This window comes from Pinus tabuliformis, chromosome 3_2 (genome assembly GCF_031772625.1).
Source record: "Pinus tabuliformis cultivar Carrire ecotype Pingquan chromosome 3_2, CPIR1, whole genome shotgun sequence".
In the NCBI taxonomy this organism is placed as follows: Eukaryota; Viridiplantae; Streptophyta; class Pinopsida; order Pinales; family Pinaceae; genus Pinus; species Pinus tabuliformis.
Window position 1 is genome coordinate 297998740 of NC_142302.1, and position 24405 is coordinate 298023144.

At 37.4% G+C, this 24405-nt stretch overlaps 1 protein-coding gene and 1 long non-coding RNA gene across 4 annotated transcripts in view; one reads left to right on the plus strand and one right to left on the minus strand.

Annotated features, from left to right (window-relative positions):
• Positions 1–24405, plus strand: part of LOC149180757 (immune-associated nucleotide-binding protein 9-like) — a 294625-nt gene that overhangs the window by 96581 nt on the left and 173639 nt on the right. The gene's annotated exons all lie outside the window — the stretch shown is intronic.
• Positions 3706–24405, minus strand: part of LOC149180758 (uncharacterized) — a 100839-nt gene continuing 80139 nt past the window's right edge. For both annotated transcript variants that reach the window (XR_016256966.1, XR_016256969.1), the window contains one exon: positions 3706–4132. This is a non-coding gene — a long non-coding RNA (uncharacterized LOC149180758). The remainder of the gene's footprint in view (positions 4133–24405) is intronic.

Below are 24405 nucleotides of genomic sequence, written 5' to 3' on the forward strand. Positions count from 1 at the left end.
AAGTCAAAATATCTTTTTCCTTTCAGAGAAGAAAGTATTTATGAGGTGATAGTATCTACCCATAGTTATTGGACCTTGAATATATGAAGCAATGAATTAGTATTTAGTTTATTTATAGAGACCAATCCATTCTTATTTCAATTTTTCAATTACTTTGGAAAGAAATGAAAAGCTCAATTCCACCAAGTCATAACTAAGGATAACATTGCTCCAAATTAGTAAATCTCATTTCTATTTGATCTTGATGGTCCATGATCTGTCAAATGAGGGAAAAAACGAATTATTCTTAATTTTATTAGATCCAAATTTTGATCACAAAAATACATAGCTGGTTTGAATCGTATAATAATAATAATCAATCATAGCCTAAAGGGGAATTTTGTTTCGATCCAGACAATATACTTAGGATTTTAATACCTTATACCACTTCTTCTTTAATAAATAGATTTCTCCATTGTTTTTCTAAATGAAACTCTATTCTCTAATTATAAGGAAATATATTTTACAACAATATTAGGTTTTATATAGGGTTTCCAAACTTTTTCTATTTCAATATAAAAATTTTGATCCATGAAATTGAGCATATTTAGTACATCATTTCATAATTTTTTAATTCCTTTACCACCACCTTTTATTAAGAGCATGTTGGGAAACCTAATATATATTTTCACATAAATAAAATCAATTGTTATTTGAGTATCTAATTCCATATCCTCCATTTTGGGATACTATTGATATAATCAAATCATTGGATTTGGAGATATTGTTTGATACAATATTTGTGTGACAAGTTGGATTTTGTATTGGATAACCATTCCCCTAAGCTATAAGATGAATCATTTTAAAAACAACACTCTCATTCACTTCAATTTACCAACTAGTAAATTGGATTTAGACGAAAGGTTGGAGGAGGAGTAACTTAGATGGGACTAATAGGAGATGAAGGAAAATTTAAGGTAACACGAGCTTAAGAAAATATCACGGACGGATAAATTTCATTAAATTGAATACCTCAGCAAATCATAACACCTTGGGTAGATGGATCAAATAACCTACAAGCTTTAGAATTCTCACTATAGCTAACTAAAATATATTTCTGAGATTTGGGCTCTAACCTTTTGCTTCTGTAACGAAGAATACGGGTACAAATTTCACTACCAAATATCTTAAAGTTACTTATATCAATTTCTCTTCCATTCCATTTTTATTCATGAGTAACCTGCAAATTGGCTTTAGTAGGAACTCAATTTAAAATATAATTATCACTACAAAACGATTCATGAGACAACCTTTCATCTTAGTTCATTAGAATAAAGCATACATCTAGCTGGTTGAACCAAAATTCTAGTTTTTGTTTTAGCTACCCTTTTTCTGAGGTGTGAATGAAATAGTATTTTGATGTTGAACACCATGTTCAAGTAAATATGAAAAAAAATTACTTTGAGAAAATCCTCCACTGTCCCCCAAAGTTATTAGTTCTCAATGTATTAATACTTTTACTTGGTTCATTTTCAACCATGACATATATAAATTCTTGAAATTTTCCGAAGGTTTTACTTTTACTTTTCGAATAATAAACCCCATTTATTTTGTTTATTCTAATCATCAATAAAAATAAGAAAATAGGTAGCATGAGATAAGGAAGGAGTTCCTAGTGGACCACATATATCATTATCACCTAATTGTAAATGTTTTTTAACACACCAATCTTTACTTTCATAAAACATTTCCATATAATGTTTATCAAGGAGACGACCTTCAAAAACACCCTTAGTGGAATAAATAAGCATTCCAAGTATCATTTTTGATAAAATTTTCATTTCACCATAATTCAAGTGGCATAATGCTTCATGTCACAATTTACATTATTTGTTAACATGAGAAACATAGGGATAAAATGGCATACTTTTAGCTTAATGAAAACCAATAAATTCATATAAACAAGACCTAAAGAAAATAATTGAAAGTTTTGTTTGATATCTTTAACAACATATTTATATGGATATGCTTCAAACTTATAACCTTTCTGGCAACCATGATAAATAGAAAGAAAATTAATGGACACGCCTTGAACATGAAAAACATCTTTAAATATACCATTAGGAAATTTAATAGTACCCAAATCCATTACTGAAACTTAATAAAACATTTCTATGATGTGTTCTTATGAGTGTCATGAGAAGAAAAAGATGAAGTAGTACTAGCCATATGGTTAAAATAATTAGAATCCATAATCCATTCCAAAGGAATAGGAGATTTAGTTGATTGAACAAAATAGGGAAAAAGAGAAACTTGTTATTTAGTGGAGGATTTCTTCTTAGTTGTAGCATGCTTACATCTTTTTTCAAAGAAAATATTTCATGGTGGTTGGTTTTATTATAATATTTGCAAGGACTAAACACTCTCTTTATACTAACATCATTTGAAACATCATTATAAGAGTGTTGTGAATATCCTTTCGTATGTGATTTAGGAATTATATTAAAACCTCTATAGCAGTTCTTTTTATTCTCTACCATTACAAATTTATTAGGATTTTATTATGTTGATGTAGACAACCATTATAACTAATTTGTCAATAATTTACAAAAAAATTCAAATTTAGGTGTCATAGATCCACATTTCAATTGTTGTATTCCTATTTTCGATGAATGTACCAAATGAGGATATGCAACTTATGTCCTACAAGAATTGTGGAAATGTGTTGTCATCCATGTCAAAGGAAGTTTTGTGGTTCCATTGATGTCAAAAGGAACACACTTCCTTGAAATGTGTTGTCAAAGGAAGTTCTTCAAGAGATTGATGTCAAAGTAAGCTCAATAAGTCATTAATTATAGTGTTGTTAATATTAAGTGGGTAAATCTAGCTGATCAAAGGGAAGATCATAGTAGCTCAAGGTATGCAAAAGGGAGGTGATTGTTTGGAAATTTAATTGATGTTAAATTACTTACATAAAATTATCAATCAGGGCTAGTAAACTGATGAAATGTATTTGCATTTTATATGCTAGAAGTCTTTGTCACTTACTAAACACCTAAATCAATTTGAGTTATCAAGATGCACATGTTCATCTATGGCTATATAAATAAAAAAATTTCTTATATCAAATGTAATCAATTATGATCTCTTTGCTTAAATAACAATTTCTTCCTACTTAAAAGAAACTTCAAACTTAATTCATACGATCACACTCACACTTATTTAAAGTAAAATCACACAAGTTGTAATGAAAATCAAACATGCTTAACTAAAAATCATTCTTGAAAATTACATCCATTCAAATTGAAATCACACTTGCTTGAATAATATTCATAACCCACACTTGTTTGAATGATAATCACACATGTATTTAAATAAAATCACTCTTCAAATCGTACTCATAAATAAATCTATCTCTAGGAAAACTTTGATTAAAAACTACTGCAATATAAAGCTTAAATTCCTATTGTTATTTTGAATCAAGCTCTATCTATATGCATCTAAGATCTCTCCTTTCCTCATCAATAAAATGACTAGTAAAAACATTTCAAATCTATATCTAAAAATCAGAACTTGAATACTTGAATGAATGGACAAAATCTAAAGGAAATATGTGCGAAAATATGAACTGTAAATGAACAAAATCATTACTGTCTTGAGTGGTCGCTCCTACAAGCAGACAATGTTATAAAGCTTTCAAGAAATTGTTATTCATGCATTGGAACACACAAAAAACAATGGAGTTGAAACATATTTTCTATATCAAAACATAGTACTTCACAAATACAATTCTCTTCATGTTTAACTATGTCAAGAGGCATATTTATAAAACCCTTACGCAATAAATGTTTTCAGAGCTTTACGCTTATGCTAATCAATATAATCTATAATTATCCTAAGAGATAAAATATCTTAACCTTGTTCATGATTTGTTAACAACTTAGCAAATCATGAAATGAAAAATCTTCATCTAGCTCGCTTGATCCATGCCTTCCACATCGTTTGACTTATCCTTTGACCAAACTGATAAGGTGCCTTTTTCATCGATCCATATTCTCCAAATAGGAATGAATCATTTCCTAATTGTTTTCGAGCTACCCATGTGCCATGTTTCTCGGATGGAGCTTTGCAACATATAGAACCTTTGATCTAGCTGCAAAAACTTTTATCAGCTCTAGAATCACTGTGATTTGGTAGCTTAAGTATATATTAAGTTAAATAATAAAGACAAATGACACTTATGAAATATATGATGATTATGTACATATTATGTTTTAACCTTGTAAATTGATACAGAGATTGTAACTTATGAAAGTCAAAAAGGAAGGATTAAGGTGAAAAAAGGAATGTCAAAGATAAGAAATTACGGGGTTCAAGAGTGGTCCAAGGTGGTTAAAGGGAAAACATTTCAAAAGAAAAAACCAAGTTATTTGGGCCTCCATGTCTTCATGTTTTACATATTAAATCTAGAAATCCCACTAAATGACTATGTATTGGGCCCATAAAAGACCTTTTATTGGATATTATATTTTATTAGTATGGGAAGAGTGATGTTACGTTGCATATCACAAATCAAGTGAATTTTTATGTGTTGGAAAGGATAGGGTGGTGTGAGTGTATAAAAACATGGAATAAAATTTAAAACTATAATTGAACAAATTTTCTACAAAAACAACTTTATTATTCTTTCCCACTAATCCATTATTAAACCATGATTATATTAATTAAATGGTAATTAGAAGTTATTTGATAGGATTAGCATGTTAATGCATACAACTACTAAATGGGATGATATTGGGGTACCACACACTAGAAATAATGCTATATAAACATTGAAAGGGATATGTCAATATCAAGTATGACGTGGTACAAAAATGACATGGTAAAGAGATGACATAGCATTTCACATTGATGGTAGGAGGATGAAACGGTGATGTGGTTGCAGTGATGCGTGGCACATTGTAGCAAAAAATGAAATTTTTGGACAACGAAGAGGGCTTTTGCAAGTGATACATGGAAGTGTTCAAAGGTGAAACATGGGAGATGACATTGTATATGACATGATAGAAATTGTTTAGTCCACAATGATTTGATGTGGAAAACCTAGAGGTGTCAATACTCATGAGAGGATGAGGCTCAAAAAGGTTTTCTCATGTCACTATTTTTGGTTGAAGGGATGAAAGATTGTGCTTATGTTCCATAGTCATAAAGAGTTGTAGGAGGTTCTCGAACCTGACAACATACAAGGAGGTCTCCCCAATGTGAAGTCCTAATTAGATCACACACAATTTGGTATATGATCCCTTCCAGAAATAATGCTTGACTATCATTATCCTTAAATATTTTCCTTGACTATGGTGGTTAGCACAAGAGATTAATGAGCATGCACTTTTGAATTAACAAGTTATATGCCTTGTGATGTGTTTAACTATAGAATGTATCAATGTTCTTTCACCGAACGGAGATGAAAGTGTGACTTTAAGAAAAGAATAATAGTACTAATCTAATAAAGACATACGAGCATATATATAAAGGAATTGTTAAACAACTAGAGAAATAGTTGGCATAGCAGTAAAGATCATTAAAACACATATGACACACATTCGATAAAATAAGCACCAAATCCATTTAAATAATTAAATTTATTTAGTACGAAATAACAACAACATATAAAGCAAACATCCAAATAATAGTCTTACAATATTTATGATATATGAATGAAAGTCTGTCCATTCAATGAACTTCAAGTATTAAGTGAATGTTCCAAGATACATAGATACAATGAACATCACTAGCTCCAATAGTCGAATGTTAGAGCACCACTTTCTCTCCAAAACAACTATATTCCTCTCTGATGGCTAGTGGTACGAGCTAAGGTGAAAATTTATTTGCTTGAGTTATGAGGGTGTATATATAAAAAATTAGGTGACTATCCCCCTCCCTTGTGAATCTTGGACTACCCTCATGATTCTTGAACTTTTGAATAACATTTTGAATTTCCATGAGACTTGTTGACTTCGACATTACTTTTCACATTATATAGGTGACCCTTGGACTTCCACTTTACATTACATTTCTCATAATATTGAAAATTACATCCACAAATGATGTGGTAATGATGACTCATATGCCATCTTGAAGTGACACCATGACAAGACATGATGTGATATTGATGACACTGGCTTGATGATGATGTGGAAATGCCAATCCATTCTTTCTGCTGCTATCCTTGTGTCTTCTTGACAGATGATACATTTTATCCCTATTCCTCCTCCATAGGGTTTGAAGATAGGGAGTCTCCACTATGATCTTGATCTTCCAACTTGTGTTGAAATATAGTGTCCCTTCATCCTCTTATTCAAGGATTAACTTTGCTTTATAACTTCTTAAGTGTCTTCTAGCATGATCTCCTTCTTCTTCTCCTTGATTATCATCCTATCATGATAATATATAATACGTGCAACTGGAAGTCACTCATGAGAAGATGACATTAGTGCAAAGAAGCTCCTAGTGTAACCTGCTTCATGAAAATAAATGACGGAGTTGCAACTGGGTACTGGACATAGAGGGAGGCTGAAGGACTACACAGTGAGTACTTCTAAAGGACAATAGTGATGGACTAAGGCTTTTGACTATGTAATGTGCAACACTAGAGGCTTGAGAAATGAGACTTGGTAGTTGAGGGTCATAGTGACACAAGCTTTACCATTGTGACTCGGCAATACCAAATTCAGGAGAGGGAGAGGCTAATAGATTATGAAATTTCACAGCTCAAGGCACCAGGGATGTAAACTATGGGGTGGGATTGTAGAATGTACAAAAGGAGAATGACATGGAGGCTTGATTGTGTAGTTGTCAATGTCAAGCGGTCAGGATTGAGCATTGTGATTGTGTAATGCGTAGTCCTTGGAGGAAAGAATTATGCAATTAGTATTTCTACAAGACAAGGACTCGTGCTTTAGGATTTGTACTACATAATGTGTAGTTATAGAGGAAAATGACACATTTTTGAAGCTTTCTATTGCTTAATTGGTAGTTCCGGAGGGTAGAGTGAGCTCAAGTCAGTCAGACACAAATCTTCCAAAATTTGACTAAGTATGGGATTAGTAAGGAAGGGATGAAACCAACGTAGGATTTGATCATGATGGAACGCATAACAATTGAAAACATGACATTAGACACTCATCACTTAGAATAAACATGGTCCTCTCTGATGAAAAAAAATAAATAAATAAATAAAAAATAAAATAAAATAAAAATATATATAATATATATATATATATATATATATATATATATATATATATATATATATATATAGATAAAATAAATAATATATATATATTCTCCTCCAAGTGTGACACTTGAGATACACTTTGTGATGATAGTGAAGACATTAGTGTGAAAGTGCACGAAACTTTGGGAATGAGTCTAATACATGTATATATGATAAATAGAACCCATAAAAACCAAAGTGGCCTCTTGAAATGAACCATAAATATTCTCTTGTGATGTGTGAAACTTCCCATGCCAAAAGAAAACACTTGAGTTTTCTTCACAAAGGGACTAGAAAACATAGAGGATGTACATGGGATAACTCTTAGGACTAGAAAAACCAACTTACAAGATCAAATTAGGATCTGAAATTTAGATGTAAGCAATTTTTTTTAGCGTGTTGTAGCAACTACATCACTTGGTGACACAGTAGTATAACTCCAACTTCTCTTCCTTGGTCTAACTTTGTGCAAGGTCTATTTTCTCAGGAAGCATTGACTCATCATGTGGATTATTTTGGCTTCCCCACTTAACTTGGTTATAGATTAGTCCCTTTCATTCCTTTCTTAGTTAAACACATTCACACAGTTAGTTGTATTGCAATTATTTCAATTCAAGAGAAGGGTCATATATTTGTGATCTTAAGATATTCAGATTCTTAGTGTTCATGTTTGGTGTTGCTCCGTTGCAATGAGTCTGTTCAGTACCCTACCAGAGTCACTACAGGAATGTAAGCATCACTTCATTGATACTTGGTTTGTTTAATACCTCAGTGAATTTACTTGATTCACCTATCTACGTAGGAAGCATTTATCTTCTTCACCCTTTATTTTCTCTAAAATATATGCTTGAAGCATTTATTAAACATTTGTAACACAGGTGGAAGAGGGATCCCGACTTATTAAGAGTAGAAGATGTTTATCCTTTAGAGAGGGTTATATATACCTCTGATATTAACATGCTCTTTATATACTTTCCCCTTGCCCTTCTCAAATCAATTGGAACGGTATGAAAAACACTAAATAAGAAAGAGCCGAGCTTAGAAAGAAGGTTTCTAGAATAGATATGGGTATCATGGTTCTACACAAATATTTCCTTACTCATGGATCATATTTTCTGTTGAAGGATCATTGACGAAAAGGTATGAATCAAGATAAATAAGATGTATGGAAGGGTTAGCCAAATGTTGCAGTGTCATAAGGCCCTTTTCCAATTTGCCACATACATTGGAACAAAATGAAACACTTTCACATAGGGTTTTATTTACAAAAGAACACAAACAATGGAAATAACTCAACATGACAAAAACAAACAAAGAAACTTGAAACAAGGAAAGTAATATATACAAATGGAAGGGTCACAACCCTAAACTTATATTGAAAATATTTTTTGATATACTGGCCATTGACATGAATATAATCCATCTTCCCATCCAAATATTAGAGACAATAAGAATGATGGAAATGCTTGTCATGAACAGCACGTGGCTTGATCCATAGGGATTGAAATTTAGTGTGTTTAAGTTTGTCTTCGTGGGCATTATCCTACTTCAGCAATAAGTCTACCACACTGAATTCTTGTGGTTTGATCCATAGGGATTGAAATTTAGTTTGTTTCCCTTTTTCTTCCTAGGCCTTATCCTACTTCAACAACAAGTCTCCCACACTGAATTCCTTATTCCCTATAGACTTTATATCAAACCATCCTTTGATATGACTATGATGAATGGAAATTTTTTCTTTGAATTTCCTTCTTAATTCCTATAATTTCAAAAGGGTGTCTATCCTACTCTAAACCACGAGACATGGTTTTCCTCGAGACTCTTGAGAAAGTTGAAGGGTTGGGAGCTACATGTTTGGAAGTAGGATGGCTTATTTTCCATAGACTAGAAAGTAAGGAAATTTGTTTAGAGAATGTTTTGGCATAACATGATTAACCCATAAAGCATTCACCAAAGAATTATGCTAGTTCCTTTATTCAGAGTAAATAGTTTCCTTGATAATGCATATCATATTCTTATTAGTTCACTCAACAAAACTTTTACCCTGGATAATAGTTAGATGAGTCTTTCAATACAATTCCATACTATAATGCAAAATCATAAATTTTTTGACAATGAGAAATAAGTTGAATTATAGAAAAGAAGTGATGTAGGAATGCCAAACCCTGTAACAATATTCTATTTCAGAAAATTGATTACTTCCTCATCATTCACTTGCTTGATAGGAACTGCTTTTTTCCACTTTATGAAGTAGTTTGTAATAGTCAGAATATAATGATGCTACTACAATGAGTGTGGAAATATTTCGCCAATGATGTTCAATCCCCATTTTTGGAAAGGTTATTCTACAATGATAGGTTCCAATCGAGAAACTGAATTTCTATCGTAGCCACCATGTTAAAATTGGAAACTAGGGCCAAACTTCATGTGGGTCATCTTATTCATGGCTAATAATATGTTCATTAGATTCCTCTCATCGAGAGGTGTAGGATTGATCTAAAGATCATCCAATTCCAATAAGTATTCATGGAGATATGACTTTATTTTGATTATGGAATTATTATCAAGCCGACCTACAACTCGTGTAGGCTCAGAAGCCCAACAGTCCCATCTATTCAAACATCATCAGTTGTGTATAAATACAAGAGAAATTTTCCTCATTTTCACTCATTCATCTCATCACATCTCTCTCTCTACTGCGTGGAAAAGAGTCTCTTCTCTACTACGCAGAAAAGGGTCTCTCTCTCACACGTGAAGCCGGAAGCTGCTGAAACTGAAGCTGCAACTTCAAAAGTGAAGTTTGACCTCAGTGAACCAGAGGATCTCTTCATATGAACTACGTTGTAGTTTCATCTAAACCTCCTCTGAAAGCCGCAACTTTTGGTGGTGGAATCAAGTCGATCCGACGGACGGTTTGTGAGATATCGACTGCCCTAGTTTGAAGGAAGTTGTTGAAACTAAAGCTGCAACTGCAGAAGCGAAGTTTGGCCTACATAGACTAGTAGATCTCCTCATCTAAACTATGGTGTAGGCTCATCTGAACCTCCTCTGAAAGTTGCAAATTTTGGTGGTGGAATCAAGTCGATCCGACGGACGGTTTGCGAGATATTGACTGCCCGAGTTTGAAGGAAGCTGTTGAAACTGAAGTTGCAACCACAGAAGTGAAGTTTGACCTGCGTGGACCAGAATATCCCCTCATCTAAACTACATTTTAGGTTCATATGAACCTCCTCTGAAAGCCACAAATTTTGGTTGTGGAATCAAGCCAATCCGACGATCGGTTTGTGAGATATCGACTGCCCTAGTTTTGATGATGAAGCCCCTAATGTTGATGCTGCTGATCTAGGGTTTGCTACTGTTGATATAAATAAGATTTATTATACTATTTCTCTCTGCTAAATTATTGAATATAAAATAATATTTGATCAAATTTTTTCTCCACACATTGTGGGGTTTGTCCTTGGCTAGCCGCCACATCTTGTGTCTCTTGTCTTGGCTTATTTTCTGTCGATCGTTTAATGTTCTATCTAAACTTTACTTTATGTACATGTGATCACTAATCTGTGGAATATAATAAGAAAAATAAGTAAACTTTTATAAGCGTAGAACATACCATAACTTAACATGGTATCAGAGCTGAGGTGAAGACAAAGCTCGAGCAAGAGAAAGAGAAATGACTGAAGAGAAGATTGGCAAGGCTATCCTAGAAGAACAAGGAGTGTTGGACCATATGAGAAGCAATATTGTTGAGCCTCCATCAAATTCATCTGTTGTTGCCAGGTACAAATGGAAAACCGGAGAAGTCAAAACAAAGAAGATCATCCGGGACTCTATCTACAAGCACTTGGTGGCGTACATCTCTAACCTGAACACCTCCAAGGAAATCTACGATAAACTGGTGAGTTTATTGAAAGTTAATGATGAAAATCAAGTTTTGGTTCTTAGAAATAAGCTGAGGGAAATCAAGAAGGGTAAAGATGAGAGTATGCAAGCATACTTCTTAAGAATCACCGAGATCAAGAACGATATCCTATCTATTGGGGAGACTATTACTGATAGGGAAATGGCACTCACGACTCTTGGAGGATTACCATCCAAATGGTACGTGTTCAAGACTACTCTTCTGAACAATAATGTAATTCCTGGTTTTGAGGAATTAATGGCTAGATGCATTCAATAAGAAACAAGGGTAGAAGAGCAAGAAATACCCATGCCTAAAGGTCCTCCTGCTGTCTTTTCTTCTCATGCTAAGAAAAGAAATGATTCCAGGACTAAATCAAAAGGAAAGGCTGGACCTAAGGGTGGAAGAAAAGGATGATGTTACATCTGCGATAAAGCAGGTCACTATGCAAGGGAGTGCCCTGATAGAAAGGACTCTCAGCATGACGATGATCAAAATCCCTCTCATGGTAAATGAAGGGATGGAAAATTCAATAGCAAAGGTAAAAGGAATGCTAGAAATCAAGGAAGAGGACAACCATTCAAGAAAGCTAGAAACTCCAGGATGTATTAAATGCACCTGACCTCCGAAAGAACCTGGTGTCCATCTCGGCAATGGAAGACAAAAGCTACAAGGTAACCTTCAGCGATGGCAAGGTACGTGTATCCAAAAATAATGTTAAAGATGCCTTTAATCTTAGGTTTTGTGTTGATTCATTATATCAAGTCGATGAAAGTCGGGTAGGTGTCATGTCTTATGACACATCTCTTCAAGTCCAAACTTTAGCATTGGAGGTTTGCCCAGCTTCATTATAAATCTCTACCTGATGTAAGGCAAATGGTAACATGGATGCCCAAATTCCGAGTAGAGAAAGAAGGTCTATGACCAGGATGTGCTTAAGGAAAGCTCAAAAGGGGACCATTCCCCTGAAGCCAAAGAAATACCTCTGATATATTACAGTTGGTTCACTCAGGCATACCTGAGGCTGGCATTAAGAGGGAGACTATTACTCCACATACTCCTGAGAAGAATGGTGTGGTGGAAAGGAAGAACCATACAATTGTGGAAGCTATCCAAAGACTTTTGAAGTTTCTATGGGTAGATAATGTAACAATGCCTGATGTGGCAGAACCCATGGATCCTATTTATCCACCTGAGCCTTACTCTTCTAGGAAGATGCCTTCATGGCTTTGGGGGGTACTCGATGATGCTGAAGAACATGCTGCACCCCGAGGAACCTTCCGTGAAAGTAAGAAACCTAACAGGTATCAGGGATACTTGACCATCAGGAGCACGATTATACAAAATGAGCCTTCATCATTCTCAGATGCCGTCAAGCATCAAGTATGGAAGGATGCTATGACCGAAGAATATGAGTCTATTATGAAGAATGATGTCTGGAAAGTAGTTCCCAGACCCCAGGACAAGACACTTGTTATTTCCAAATGGCTTTAAAAGACAAAGCATGCAGCAGATGGAAATATGGAAAAGCTTAAGGCTCTTTTTGTTGCTCGTGGTTTCTCCCAGAAGGAAGGTATAGAATATGATGAGATATTTGCACCCGTTTCTAGATATATGACCATTCACTTGATCATAGCCCTTGCAGCTTCACAAGGATGGAAGCTACATCAAATGGATGTCAAGACTGTGTTCTTGCATGGTTCGATCAAAGAAGAGGTCTACATGGAGCAACCCGAAGGATTTGAGATTTATGATTGAAAATCTCATGTATTCAGGTTGAAGAAAGCTCTCTATGGGCTGAAGCAAGCACCTCGAGCATGGTATGAGAGGATCGATAGCTACTTGATGAAGCTGGGATTCACTAGGAGTTAAGCCGATCCGAACCTTTATTTTAAGGTTGAAGATGAAAAACCTCTCATACTGGTATTTTATGTGGACGACCTCTTTTTAATAAGTGCAGAACCTCTCATTCACAAATGTAAGAGGGAGTTGGATTCTGAATTTGAAATGAGGAACCTAGGACTTGAAGTGTGGCAGAAGCCAAGGGAAATGTTCCTATCTCAAGGAAAATATGTGGTGAAGATTCTGAAAAGATTTGGTATGATGGACTGCAAGCCTGTGACTACCTCAAGGATCTTAACTTTCAGAAGTTATATGGTAGTGATGTCGGACCAGATTTAAGAAATGCCTCTGAGTTTCAAAAACTCATTCACGTTGATGTTCGTGGTGAACCTCTGTTCGAACATATGTTTTGCAGTCAGCATTGTGAGCTCATATTTGGTCAAGCCTCACTAGATTGATGCCAAGAATCTTCTGAGATGTCTTCGTGGCACAATCACTTATGGGTTAAGATACACTGCCAGAGATGTGAGATTACTTAGATTCATTGATGCTGATTGGGCAGGAAATGTTGAGGACCGTAAGAGCACTTTCAGGTGCTGCTCCTCCTTGGGATTTGCTTCAATATCCTGGATGAGCAGGAAGAAGAAGTCGGTGGCTTTTAGCACTGCCGAAGCAGAATATATTGCTGCTAGCATGGCCTCCTGTGAGGCAGTCTGGTTCTGAAAGCTCTTCAGTGAGCTGTTTGAATTTACATTGGTTACCACTGTGATCCTATGTGACAACCAAGGTGGGATTCGTTTGTAAGAGAATCCTGTATTTCGTGATCGCTCCAAGCATATCGATATCAGGTATCATTATACTCTAGATATGGTGCAACGGGGAGCTATAAGGCTCCAACATATCGGTACAGATGAACAGGTCGCCGACATTCTGACAAAGTCCCTAGGAAAAGTCAAACTCTTGACTTTCCAAGAACAACTTGGTGTTGTTTAAAGACCCTCTGATGAGGGTCTTGTATGATGCATTGAGCTTTGGGAGCTTCGGGGGGGTGCGGGGTACTTCTTGGAGCAACATATGACCACAGGGTGATTCACCATCCCCTGGTGGTGTACATGTACACCCCATGGAGACTATGTAGCAGGATGATTGGTTCTCCTGTGAGGCCTGGATTGATGTGTTCTCCATGGCGATTGTAGCAGGATTGATGTGTTCTCTTATGAGGCCTGGATTGATGTGTTCTCCATGGGGATTGTAGCAGGATTGATGTGTTCTCCTATGAGGCCTAGATTGATGTGTTCTCCATGGCAATTGTAGCGGGATTGATGTGTTCTCCTGTGAGGCCTGGATTGATGTGTTCTCCATGGTGGCCTGGATTGATGTGTTCTCCATGGTGATTGTAGTGGGATTGATATGTTCTCCTATGAGGACGGGATTGATTAAGTTCTCCTGTCGAGACATCCTACCCATGCAGTCTGGGACTCATGGGAAGTACCTCTCATTTGATCAATGAGTAGGGAAATGAAGTTAGGAACCATAGTAGTACCGATGGACGCATCATTGTATCTATCGTACTCCCTACGCTAGGATGACCTCCATTGATCTGGGATCAATGATACTGGTCTGGGACCAATGGTAGGAGTGGTATATTCTATGAGCATCCTTGAAAAGTGTGGGCCAATAATAACCAACCTACATGAATTTGTGTGTAGCAGTGTCACCGATGTAATGTTTTCTAGTTGTTCCATCATGAATATCATAGAGTTCCATTTCTAACTAAAGTGGTTACACACATCTAATAAGGGCTCGATTATGGTGCTTCTGAGAAAGCACTCCATGTACAAATTGGTATTATAGAGATTTAAGCTGCATAACCATCTTTTGCCACATCGACAAGATTGAGGGCAACGTACCATGCCCAAGATAGTGTCACACATAAGCGTACCAAGAGGTTGGTGTGGTAGTGGGGGTATCTTATTTGATATTATAAATTTCGATTTGCAACTTCCATCTAGAAGAGTCATATTCTGGTGTGTTGGCTACTTCTGCTACAAGATTACATACATGATGACCTATTATCATGTGCACTCGCTTGAAATCAATATGCTACTATTGTAAATTTCTCATCCAGTTCACTCTTATTTAACACATATTTCATTGAACAAACAATGATGTGACCACTAGTTGAGGTACAAAGATGATAACGTGATTTTTGAGTAGGTAAGGTGTGAAGTACTTCATTGCTTGTATACTACATAAGATTTTTTATTAATGGCAAGATAATTTAACTCAGGTCCTTACAATCCAACACTCATGAATGATATAGGTCTGTTATCGGGAAAACTAGTGTCCATTCAGAGCTGCTAGTCCCACTAAGACGGGTAGCTATCTTAGAAAAAAACAGATTAAAGTTACTTGTGTTTTTCTTTATGAGAGATAGATGAGAGAGAAGCAGAGAGTACCAACCTTAGTCTTTCGCTAGTCTCCTTGCTTGTTTCCTCTCTCCTTTGATAGAGCTTTCACCACTCCTTTCTCACTTGTCCCGCTTCAAAGGACACCTGTAGAATCAAGGCAGCAAAATACCATCAAAGCATAGAGATCTATAACCATAAATAATGTAGGATCAGATGTACATTAACCATATAAATGCATACAAAACAAGATTCAGAGATATACAAGCATATGGAGGAAAACTCAAATAGCTTTATTGATAGAAGTAGTAGAAGAGAGAATTACAACCCATTGGTTTGACCCAGCACCATCCTCCCAGCATGAAAGCCCTGTCCACCTCATACAAAGCAAGATCACCCAACAATGTCTTCAAAGAGAAACCAACAACACTTCCTTGCAAATTACAAAATTCCAGCCTTCTGGATCTCTGGGATGAGGGATCCATATATAGATGTTTGCAGGGGGGTGAGTCAGCTTCTGGGATTTTGATTAGTGTCTTCTCTCTGATAGTTCTTGGTTCCCCTTGGAGATTTCACAATCTCTTACTCATCCCTGGGCAAATTCGGAGAGGTAAGTGTCAAATGAGCAGCTTCTAGAAGATTCTCAGGCTCTCCACCTAGCAAACTGCTTCTGCCATTTGTCTACTCTCGCTCATCGCACCCTACAAAAGGGATTTCCAGTATGCATCGCACTTTTTGCATGTGGCAAGTGAGATGCATCACACCCTTAGCACTGAGCAGTCTGTATGGTCCAGTTTTGAGTAGTTTTTCATGGAGAACTTCTGGGAGATGATGTAATCAGATGACCTTGCTCCTTTAGGGTATGAAACAACATTTTTAGGGACTTGGAAGCCCTTAGTTTTATGGACATATGTGTTTGGGGTTGCAGTGCCCAAATATGTCTATAACAGTTGCCCCCTAAAGCATGAGGTCGTAAATCTTTTTGATGTCAGGTGAAATGATTTATCATGAGGATCCGAGGTTTTTTGAACTGGAAGGTGACCTGTAATAAGATACAATACAATACATTATCTTCATAATATTTTCATGATCTAGCAGAGGCGGGCATTCCCATGCTCAGCTTTATAAATTCATTTTCATGTACATAGGACAGACAACCGTTTGTGTAGCAGATTGATGATTCTGGTAGAGCCATCATCCTTTGGTTTGGACGATTATCTGTGCAGCAATGATGTACATTTGATGTCTTTATTTTCGTGAATATATCGCAGCCTGGATGGATGAAACTAGATCTGAGGTCTTCAAAACTCGTTCAATCTTCACCCGAAGTACAAGTCGGTCCATGTGAAAAGATGTTTTGGCGTCAAACATGGAAAGACATTGCCTCATTATCAGCCAATGATGTACGCTATTACGAGGTGCGAGAGGAATCACTGATAATGATACTGACCCTCAAGGTACTGCAGTACAATTCATGTGGTGTGAATACATGAGTCGATGTCGAACACCACGTAAAATCTTTCGGTCAAAGGCCATTAATGTAAACCTGTCGCTGGAAGTTAGAAACTTGCCATTGAGGCATGTAAGCTTCAAAGTACTGAAAGGGTTGTTCCTAGGTCGACTTCTTGGATAATGAGCTGATGTCGACAAGAAGTGACCCATCGTAGGAGGGCATTAATGAATCCCACATCTACGACATGGAACAAAGCAAATGATTTTGTGGAGGTGAAAACGATCTGATGATACAAGGTTCAGGGTGGCGGTCATGAAAGAATGAAGCGGGAAGGTATTGCGGCGGATGAGACACAAGCTGGGTTGGTGAATTCTCTGAGCGACTTCTCTTGAACATATTGGCGACACTAAAATGGATTGGTAGCGTTAACCCCAAAAGTGGATGATACAGTGGACCAATGGTGATATGACCAGTGAACAGAATAATCCAACTCGATTCAATCATGGTGATGGAGTGAAAGTGTCATGTTCAAGAGCGACCTGCTACCAATAAAGTTTCTTCAAGTTTTCTTCCCAATTTTCCCCAGTCATTTCTAACCAGTACCTCTTTATTTCTGTCAAGCTTGAGGAAGATAACATATGCTTGTTCTATAATTTGTCTTTCGGGCAAACCCGTCGCTATGTTTTAACGAGCCTAGTGACAGTGAGACTCGCTCTTGTCTGCATGGACAAGTTTGTCGCTATTGTTTTAACGAGTTTAATGACAAGGATAACTCGGTTCTTTTCAATTTTAGAGAGTCTGAAAAGAGACGGAAAGGAAACTCCAATATTCCTTTTTCGTAATATAATCCCTTAAGTCCGAAAAAGTATAAAACAATGCGAAAGGGATTTTGATAGTTTTAACGAGCCGAACAAGACAAACGCTTGATCTTTTTGTGTAATAATCCCTTAGGTCCAAAAAGATTAAAATCTAGACGAGGGATGGCACTTCCAATCACTTTAACGAGCTGGAGAGGCCCATTGCTCAAAATATTTTCATATTTTACGAGTTAGATGAAAAGAGCTTAAAGGAGACTCATTTTTTGAGGAACGAGTGATGTTTTCGGATAGCAGTTGGTTCCAAGTAATGTTTGGAACTTTTTCAATCACAGCAGTGTAGAGAAAGTGGCTAATAGGATCACTCGTCATAGTTGTTCCTCAAAAGGGGTAAACAATCAAATGGAGGCGTATGATTGGCTAAAAAGAGTGGAGGTGATGGTAAGAACACGACCAAGGCTCAAAAGCTGATAATTATGTGATCGCAATGGTTATTTACTGGAGGTGGGTTCAATTTTTAATGAGCTTAAACTCTAGTGGAACATATGCTCATTGCTAGGTTTATTTTTTAATGACCTTGAACTTCGGGTGAAACTGCTCGTGCCAGTCGTATAATAAGGATGTCTCATCGATAGGTTCATTTTTTAGGGAGCTTGCCCCATTCAAAACTTTGCTACGGATCCTTTCATTATGTAAGCTATGAACGACCAATCCTATGAGTTTAAAGGGTTAAGAACCTACAAATTAAGAAAATAAATGGTCACTTTTCACTTTCATGCAAAAAGGTTTGCATTCCCCCAGGTATAATGAAGTAGAGTTTCGAGGTTACCCTTCAATTTGCAGACAAAACACTTGCTCTGTCGAGAAAGGCCTACCTTTTGACGGAGGTATCTTATTCCAGTATAATCCCATTTTCCTAAATGGACAGGTGTGTCAGAATAGTCATATTCCTACGCAGAAACCCACCTTATAACTGGGGTTTTTCTACCTAAGCAGACCAGGGCGCATTCCCCCTAGGTTTCAGTCACAATCACCGAATCACTCGCGCTCATCAGGTGGACAGACTGGAGATTGATGAGACATTCCTTGCGCAAAAAGACCAATTAGGGATGGCACTTGACTATTAGCTATGTGTGAACCAGGGAATGAAAGCTGGTCTACGAGTTGGACCACTCTGCCTTCATGCGGAAAACACATCACTCGAAAGAGTGAGGAAACAATAGCTCCCATGCTATAAATGTAGTCACGCCCAAGGAGTAGATTGTAATCTAAAGGTCCTTGGACTACCATCACATTCAGATGAATGGTTTTCCTTCTCAAAGTTATAGGAAAATTTGGAAGGATCCCTAATGGTCGACTGGTTCCTTTGTCAAAGCCTGTCAGATTTCGCATCTCAGGCAGAAGCGATGGAAAACCAAGCGCTTTCCAAGAAGTTGAGGAAAGGATACTCACAGAAGCCCCTCCATCTATGATGGTACCAACCATGACCATTCTATCAGTTTGCACTATGATTCGGAATGGTACATTAGATGGTAGACGGGGTCTGCCTAGTAGATTCCAATCGAAGGAGACGACTAGGCTGCTTGGAGGTGGGAGCGAAAAAATGGCCGGATATATCTCTGACGAACTTCCTTCCTGTGGTAAGGGAATGGGTAGATTTCCCCCATGTTCATCGGAGTCTGTGTTTACGAAAATAATTTGAACGGTGTCGTTCTCATTCTCTTTGGTGACAGTAACATCTGAAGGTGGATCCTCTGAAGACAAGATGGGGTCGACTGTCGTCTCGACCTGTTGACTTTGGTCCAATGTGGACTCAGAGGGTTTATCTTCAATGATAGGTGCTTCGACCAACAACAAAGGTGTGTCAGTCATATTTTCAACTAGCGATGGACCCGACAAGAGTTTCTTGTATCCAGGAGGAAGTCATTGCAGTGATGCAGGACGGTTATCCAAGACTCTTTTAGCTTTGTCCAGTAAGGGACAACGGTGGAGGGCATGATCACCTTCACATAGTCTACAAGGAAATTTAGATCCTCCTTTCTGTCCATTGATTTCGTTTTCACTAGTTGACGGTGTACTCTCAACATGATCGTCAGAGGTTGACGACACCGGATTGTGCAAGCGGGGAGACAAGTCCCTTAAGATCTGTGGGATGCAAGGACAATCTCGATGATAGTGGTCCCCTTTGCAAATGACACATGGAGATTTAGGTTTGGATGGTGCAGTGTGTGGATTTTCGCTAGACGATGTACGGTTGCCCCTTTTTTCCATTGGCTCCTTCTTCTTCTTCTCAGTTACTTGGTTTCTAGTTTTACTAGCTTCACAAAGCGAAGAGGAAGAAGGAAAGGGAGGAACAAACGAAGTAGAGGGTTCGGGGGTAACTCTAGTATCATCTAGTTGCTGATTTGATTGCTTAGGAATCACGGTGCTTTGAACGACAGAGGTCGAGAAAATCCATACTGGCAGGCCAATTGTCAGTCCTGGAAGGGACAATGTGGCCATATGAGGTGCACCAACATCTCCCCAAGAGGAGAAAGGACTAGGATTTCCCCCAAGGGGAAATCCTTGATTGGTAGACTCCATTTCCTCAACCTAAGATCAACGAGGGAACATTGACATTATTCCGATTAAAATAAATTTTATGATGCTTTGACACAACTTGCTTTTTCAATGTTTAAGAGTCGAGAAAAAGCTAAAGATGACTCTAGTCGCCTTCGATTTTTAATGAGCCTGAAGTGACAAGTGCTCAGATGGACCTTTTCCTTTAAGGAATCTTAAAAGGAATGAAAGATACTACTTTGGAAATCTAGACAGAGGGATTACCAAACCAATCGCAAAACTGGAGAATACTTTTTACGGTATGGCAGTCAATCTTCCCGAATGTTGTGTTTAGTGCATTACGATCGATAGGGCGACAGACATGACTTCCTAAGGATAAAGGATATAGCCTATTGTGGTCTCCCAACATATACTCGACGGTACATGGGAGCACAAGTTTGTACTGACACTTGTTGTCTCAAAGAGGAGGAATCACCCAACCTATGATGAAAGCGACAATTACCAGGCTTTACAACGCCGGAATACGTCTCTAGCCTAGACTTCTAGATGTTGTGCATTAGGTTCCAAAGCATTTTTATGTTCATTGAATTTATTTTACAGTTGATCTTTCTTAAGGAGTTTGCCTTTAAGGTTCACCGCGTGATGTAGATATACAACTCCTAAATATGCAATCTAAGATGATAAATACTCATTTACTCTTCTTTTTGTAATGAAAATCTTAGCTAATAAGGAAAGAGAAGGGAAATTCTTTCAACATAGAGCAGAGAGCACACACTAGATGCACTATCCTAAATCAAAATCAACAAGCAATCTAAATGCAAATGCACATGCATGTATTTGTTTTCCGCTTTCTTAATGTGTGAGTGACAAAAAGAATGCTAATTAAGTACAAATCTGAACTATCTTTTCTCTTAAAGCGATAGTACTAACAATTTTCTCTTCAAAAGACAAAAGGAAGACAAGAAAATACTTTGTGATTTCAAATTCAAAAATGAAAAGAAGACTAAGATGACACTTTGTGATTTCGAATTCAAAAAACGAAAGGAAGGCTAAGAGCGACACTTTCAACTTCAATTTGAAAACTGCTTTTGACACTTGAAATACTATTAATTCAAATCAAATACAAGAGTAACAGTGTAATCGACCATCAAAAAGAGTAGGATTCTTTTCTTTGACTGAAAATGACACTTGTGACACTTTCAAATCAAAAGACGATAGTTCGATTAAGCTACTTTTTGTAAAGGAGAACTGTAAATGGCGAAAAATACATAAAAACATTCACAATTCTTTGTACAATGGAGGCTGAATAATGCAAAGGAAGGGGGTTTCAACAGTGTTATACTGATCACAGACAGAAAAACTACTTAATAAAGCAGAAGACAATGAAGAAAAAACCAAAATCTGGAGGCAGAAACGGTCTTATTTGATCATCGCACCTATAACACAAGGAAACAGGGATGCATCCCACCTACTACACACGGGAGGTGCGATGCATCCAGACTGTCAAAAGGAGACAATGCAATGGTCCAGGGACGAGACTTTCACTTGGTTTTTGGTCACAGTTTGCAGCTTAGTTCAAGGATTTAGGCTGAGCTAATGATAGTTAGTAAATACAAAGTATAGGGGCTGATCTAATAAGGTTACTTGAGCTACCACCAGGGCACTTAGGATGTTTGCAAGTCAGTTGTTTAGTTCATAAACAAAACCAGAGATTGACTGAAACAGTGTTGATCTACTTTGCACTTGCATGGCAAATGCAGTTCGAAGGCTAGCTGGCTTAACTTCAGGCTCCATCTGTAGTTTATGAAGCAAACAAATAGAGACAAGCAATCAGACTATTCGCTCCCCAGTGGAGTCGCCATTTTGTTATTGGGAAAACTAGTGTCCATTCAGAGCTGCTAGTCCAACTAAGACGGGTAGCTATCTTAGAAACAAATAGATTAAAGTTACTTGTGTTTTCCTTTAGGAGAGATAGATGAGAGAGAAGTGGAGAGTACCAACCTCAGTCTTTCGCTAGTCTCCTTGCTTGTTTCCTCTCTCCTTTGATAGAGCTTTCACCACTCCTTTCTCGCTTGTCCCGCTTCAAAGGAGACCCGTAGAGTCAAGGCAGCAAAATACCATCAAAGCATAGAGATCTATAACCATAAATAATGTAAGATCAGATGTACATTAACCATATAAATGCATACATAAACAAGATTCAGAGATATACAAGCATATGGAGGAAAACTCAAATAGCTTTATTGATATAAGTATTAGAAGAGAGGATTACAACCCATTGGTCTGACCCAGCGCCATCCTCCCAGCATGAAAGCCCTCTTCACCTCATACAATGTCTTCAAAGAGAAACCAACAACACTTCCTTGCAAATTACAAAATTCCTTCTGGATCTCTGGGATGAGGGATCCATATATAGATGTTTGCATGGGGGTGAGTCAGCTTCTCGGATTTTGATTAGTGTATTCTCTCTGATAGTTCTTGGTTCCACTTGGAGATTTCATGAGATCTCTTACTCATCCCTGGGTGAATTTAGAGAGGCAAGTGTCAAATGAGCAGATTCTACAAGATTCTGAGGGTCTCCACCTAGCAAACTACTTCTACCATTTGTCTGATCTCGCTCATCGCACCCTACAGAAGGGCTTTATAGTATGTATCGCACCTTTTGCATGTGGCAGGTGAGATGCATCGCACCCTTAGCACTGAGCAGTCTGTATGGTCCAGTTTTGACCAGTTCTGAGTAGTTTTTCATGGAGAACTTCTGGGAGATGATGTAATCCGTTAACCTTGCTCCTTTAGGGTATGAAACAACAATTTTAGGGACTTTGAAGCCCTTAGTTTTATGGACATATGTGTTTGGGGTTGTGCCCAAATATGTATATAACAGTTGCCCCCTAAAGCATGAGGTCGTAAATCTTTTTGTTGTCAGGTGAAATTATTTATCATGAGGATTCGAGGTTTTTAGAACTGGAAGGTGACATGTAATAAGATACAATACAATACATTATCTTCATAATGTTTTCATGATCTAGCTGAGGCGGGCATTCCCATGCTCAGCTTTATAAATTCATTTTCATGTACATAGGACAGACAACCGTCTGTGTAGCAGACTGATGATTCTGGTAGAGCCATTATCCTTTGGTTTGGATGATTATCTGTGCAGCAATGATTTACATTTGATGTCTTTATTTTCCTGAATATATCGCAGCCCAGATGGATGAAACTAGATCTGAGGTCTTCAAAACTCGTTCAATATTCACCCGAAGTACAAGTCGGTCCATGTGAAAAGATGTTCTGGCGTCGAACATGGAAAGACATCACCTGATTACCAGCTAATGATGTAAGCTATTAATAGGCGCGAGAGGAATCACTGATAACGATAATGACCCTCAAGGTACTGCAGTACAATTCACGTGGTGTGAATACATGAGTTGATGTCGAACACCACGTAAAATCTTTCGGTTGAAGGCCATTAATGTAAACCTATCGCCGGAAGTGAGAAACTTGCCATTGAGGCATGTAAGCTTCAAAGTACTGAAAGGGTTGTTCCTAGGTCAACTTCTTGGATAATGAGCTGATGTCGACAAGAAGTGACCCATCGTAGGAGGGCATTAATGAATCCCACATCTACGACACGGAACGGAGCAAATGATTTTGTGGAGGTGAAAACAATCTGATGATACAAGGTTCAGGGTGGCGGTCATGAATGAATGAAGCAGGAAGGTATTGTAGCGGATGAGACACAAGCTGGGTTGGTGAATTCTCTGAGCGACTTCTCTTGAACATATCGGCGACACTGAAATGGATTGGTAGCATTAACCCCAAAAGTGGATGGTACGGTGGACCAATGGTGATATGACCGGTGAACGGAATAATCCAACCCGGCTCAATCATGGTGATGGAGTGAAAGTGTCATGTTCAAGAGCGACCTGCTACCAATAAAGTTTCTTCAAGTTTTCTTCCCAATTTTCCTCGGTCATTTCTGACCAGTACCTCTTTATCTCTATCAAGCTTGAGGAAGATAACAAATGCATGTTCTATAATTTGTCCTTCGATTAAACCTGTATGTTTTAATGAGCCTAGCGACAGTGAGACTCGCTCTTGTCTGCATGGACAAGTTTGTCGCTATTGTTTTAACAAGTTTAACGACAAGGATAACTCGGTTCTTTTCAATT